The sequence below is a fragment of the Choristoneura fumiferana genome, chromosome 14 (assembly GCF_025370935.1).
Source record: "Choristoneura fumiferana chromosome 14, NRCan_CFum_1, whole genome shotgun sequence".
NCBI lineage: Eukaryota > Metazoa > Arthropoda > Insecta > Lepidoptera > Tortricidae > Choristoneura > Choristoneura fumiferana.
Genome location: NC_133485.1, coordinates 10,009,251 through 10,014,233, shown reverse-complemented (window position 1 = coordinate 10,014,233; position 4,983 = coordinate 10,009,251). Strand labels below are relative to the sequence as shown.

Sequence of the window (4,983 nt, the reverse complement as noted above, 5' to 3'; positions counted from 1 at the left end):
TTATGACTAGGTAACAAAAATTATGACAAACATTACATTATGACTTTTATAAATTATGCAACAAGATACACACGCCTAATCTATCATCAAGAAATAAAATCATTATGTAAGGTCTACAGACGCACTGCATGCCAACGCAGCACAACTGCCTATTTTTAATTTTGCAGTTCCATTGCAGTCGGCACAACTGCACGCAAACTGCATACTGGCTGCGATTGAAATGCATGAGCAGTCGGCAGTTGCGGTATTTTGTCGTTGAACTGGCCCAAGGCGTATTGATAGCAAAAAGAGAAACGTATATTGTATTATGACATGTACTATGAACGGTGTACTGCCGTTTCAGCGAAATATGTTTCGCCAAATTTCACTTAGCAACCAACCTTTCGCCGAAGTTTCATTTGGCAAACCAATCCTTGGCATAACTTTGCTTCGCATTTTTCTTATTTCGCAAACATTTTATATTGCAAAATTTTACTTCATCACACTTTTATGTGGCAAACAATTATGTAGTAAATGATTGGCTAAGGCAAATAACAAATAGTCAAATAACATTTGGCCAATTTTTATACATTAGGTAGGTATATCAGTCATGATATACAATAATAAAATGAATAAATGTTAAATCATGTGGCGGTGAGCGAGCGAAGCGAGCGAGCAAGACGAGACTAGGCAGAAGAGACTTGGATAGGTTAGGTTCAGAAGGCTAAGGCGGGAGCGAAGCGTAGCGTAGCTTCCGCCTTAGCCTTCGATGTTAGGTTTTTTTTTGTAACAGAACGGAAAAAAACATTGGCTTGCTTGCTTGTTTGCTTGCTAAATTAAGGAATGCCAATCAACGCATTTGACGAAAACACAAATGACATTTTAAAAATATCCCAGGTAATAATTTGCATACTAATCATTTATCAAATCATTAGTTGGGAATTGATATCAGTGCGAAATGTTGAGTTGGGAAATGAAATTTCGCCTAAATAAAAGTATGGGATAAATAGTTTGGGAGTTAATAATTTGCTAAATAATTTTCGCCAAAACATTAGTAAACCACTATGAACATGGTTCAACATAAAATAAAAAACTACTCTTAGTGATTTTATTTACAGTTCTATTTGTTCAAATTCCTACTTAAATACAAACTATGTACAGGGCTTCTAGAACTTAAGCTTGAAGTCTATCGGAGGTTTTCCGGTAGGTTTTAATTCTTTCCCGTCTATTAACAGTTGGATGAACTTCCCTTGCTGGTTTAAAGGCAGACTTACACCCAAGACCTTGCAGTTCCGTAGAATTTCGGCGCAGCCCCGCATGTCTCTGTTTTTTACTGAAATTGAAAAAACAAGCTGTTAGCAAACACTGAACTATGAACTATTGGTAAGCTAACAAAGTTGAGGGAATGGGTGGGAAATATCTGTGCACCCTTGGATCACTCGGTTACCTGATGCTGACCCATAGCAATGCTCCATAACTCCATGATACAGTTTTAGTTAAAAAACATTTTTAATACAATCATTTTCAATACTTTTTGTTAACTATGTATTTGCATAGTATGTATCAAATTGCAAGTCTATCTAAACACTGGAAATCTATCTATCTATCTAATACCTTTAAACAAGCAATTCTTGTATATGTATAAATATATATATTTCGGGGATCTCGGAAACGGCTCCAACGATTTCAATGAAATTTGGTATGTAGGGATTTTCAGGGATGAAATTCGATCTAGCTGGTCTCATCGCTGGGAAAACGCTTGTTACTGAGTTTCAATCCAGAGAAAAGCTCAGTCGCCCAGGTACTGAGTAAAAAACTTGCAAGATTTGACCAATACTACCATGGCAAGTTAAATATAAGCTTGTACATAATAGAGTATAAAAGCAGATAAAAGAGGAACTAAACCATTGCTCAAAGGTTGACTGGCAGAGATCCCTTCAGAGATAGGTCCTTTGTACAACTTTATACTCGTATCTGTATTTCGTTTTTGTACAATAGACAACGTCGTTTCGTTTTACTACTACTAAATATTTACATTTTATATAATACTAGCTTTTGCCCGCGGCTTCGCCCGCGTCGAATTCAGTTATCACGCGCTCTCCTTGGGAACTGTGCATTTTTCCGAGATAAAAGAAGTATATGTCACTATTTGGCCCATAAACTATCTCTATGCCAAAAATCACGTCGATCCGTCGCTCCGTTTCGACGTGAAAGACGGACATACACACACACTTTCACATTTATTATATTAGTATGGATTGTTGCCATATACAAGCAATTTACGTCATAAATGTACCAATTATATAGAAAAGGGTGGCCGTTTTAATTTCTTCTTTTACTACCTATGTGCCACCAGAGTTCAGGTCACTCACACAAGAACATGGCATGTAAGCAGGATTTTGACATTCACTCATTCACTTGATTCATACTCCTTTAATGCAATCAGTTCTTCATGTAGCTGTGAGCGTAATCAATAATCATTCACTTCAACTCTCATGGCACTACATATGCCAATTACACAGAAAAGGCAGCCTTATTTTATATGTACTCCCTTTAAATATGTGAAAAATACTTACATTTATAATTGAATAATATTTGAAGGACCCTCACATACTCCGTCATCATACTATACTTCAGCAAAGTCTGCAATAGCCTCACTACAGCATCCTCATTATACTCGTCCCGAAGAATGCACATGGTGAAAGCCGTGGCTCTGAAATTCATTATGTAAACGGTGGGTATTCCATGGGAAGTACAGAAACTGAAATTTAAACTATTCTCTGTCCTTCCTAGGGTGTTGAACTATTTCCATACTAAATATCGTCAGGTGACAACCAGACAGAAGTCATTTATTATCCCTCTTGGCTTTAAGTGGTAATTCTGGTTGTCACCCGACAATATGTTTAAGTAAGGGTTCAGCAGTTTAAGCTTGAAAAGTAACAGACCAACGGAGTTACTTTGGCATTTATAATAATGGTAATGATGGATTGACAATAATTGCAGTTATCACTCTCCTGTGGGAACTATGCATTTTTGCATACTAAATTTCATCGGAATAGGTAAGAGACAGACAGACAAGAGTTAAGTACTTTTGCAAAGAGTTGCCTATTTGTTATATTGGAGATCCGCATTTCATGAAACGCCATTCCCATTATAACATTAAAGACAAACAAACACACAATTCATAAACTTTCACACTAATTGATATTCACACTTCAATAAAAGGATTTAAAAGGATTGTAAAATTAAAGAAAAACTCACTTGTCCTTAACAATCTCTTGAAGACCTTCTGAAGCTTCCAAAAGCTCTTCAGAGAGTACTTGGTCAGAGAACCAAGAACTGGACCAGCAAATGTGCCAAAAGCAAACTAGAGGATAGGGGTCTTCAAATTTTCATTAAAGTGCAAAACATACTTCTTAAAGATAACTAATGTTGCCTCCGATCTGTTCAACACAGAGTCTTGTATCAACTCTTTAAATATAACACGGTACAAACTGCGCAAACTTGAATATTTGGTATATGCATCTTGTAGTATTGCGAGCCCTTTGTCCGAATTGCCTTTCATGCATTGAGCCTTTGCTAAATAGTGGAGAATTCACCGTTCCTTTTGTTCAGAATTGGATCAACTTGAGCACAGTAATTTTGTAAAGCCATAACAGACTCTGGTTTACCCATTATGCTATAGTTTCGAAACAGTTTCTTCAAAGTTGTAATTGGTAAATATTTTCGATAGTGCAAGCAGTCTTGGATTATTTGTTGGATTTGTTTGTCCTTGTTCTTTGATAGAAGCTCTTGTATGGATGTGTCTAGTTGTTCCATGGTCATTTGTGATACATCTTTATTTTCAATTTCTGTAAAAAACCTTATGTTAAGATTGAAGTCTTTTGAGCCGAAATGGCTGATTCTTCCCCGTTTCCGGTGTCTGTGCAACAGTTCTGAAGTGAACAAATCGAGAGCATCAACTGACGTCGTATACGGTGCAGGCATTACACATTTCTGGGCTAATTTCTGAACATTTAGGATAAAGCGTATGTAGTTTGGAGCATTTTTGGAGAGCTGCATTTTGATTATGTTTTATTGACGAACGGCGGCTGACCTCTATGAGATCTGAAAACGTAAACATCTAAATTTAGTTTTTTGTTGTTCTTGAAAAACAATCAAATCTAATAGTGTTCTACAAACCTTTGATAAGCATTGTCTAGTTACTGCATACTAATACTATACATTATGTTATAAATGTCACTAGAAATAGGTCCAAGTATACATTAGAATCAACAAAAATCAAAATATTGTAATTGATTTGGTCACATCACAGCACTCCGTCGTCCGTCGTCATCGTCCGTCAGCTTGCTTTGCAAAGAGTAGTATAATATACGGGGAAAGAGAGCCCTCTCTCGTCCTCATTCATGCAGACCGTTGAAGCGCTCCGTCTGCATTTCCTAACTAGTACCAATTGATTATATATCCATCCAACGTATAGCTATTAATAGTCACAGGTATTCTTTTACTTTACTGGATTGTTTCCCAGCTCAAACCACTAAAACTAAAAACAGGGCTGCAAAGAGAAGTGAGACCGCTTGAATTCAGTCTTTAAGTTTAAACCAGCCTCAATTTCCGTTTGCAGCACTGTCTTTACTTTTTAATGGTCTGAGGCACTTGAGTTTTATTGTAACGTACCATTTCCTTGTTGAGCGCGAATAGAACGCCTGGCCTGACATAGAGGGTTGCTACACAAAAAATATTTGTAAGACTGAGCGGATTACAATTATGTGACTTTTATATTAGAAATTACAATACGATGTCAATTCGAAAATAAAGTTCATTTTTGCGGTATTAATCAACGACAAAATATTTTTAATAAATAAAATTTGTGATCTCAAGCTTTCAGTGACATCTATCTGAAACAAACGACAACAATCTGATTTTATTTTAGGTTAGATAAGGAGATGGCGGCGCTATCGCATGAATTAGTACGGTATAGGCGAACTGTCCCCCCCCTGTGCT

The 4,983-nt window shown here is 36.7% G+C and overlaps 1 pseudogene; it reads right to left on the bottom strand.

Moving 5' to 3' along the window:
- Positions 1-1,078: 1,078 nt before the first annotated feature.
- LOC141434636 (uncharacterized) lies at positions 1,079-4,335 on the bottom strand (annotated as a pseudogene).
- Between the last annotated feature and the right edge of the window lie 648 nt (positions 4,336-4,983).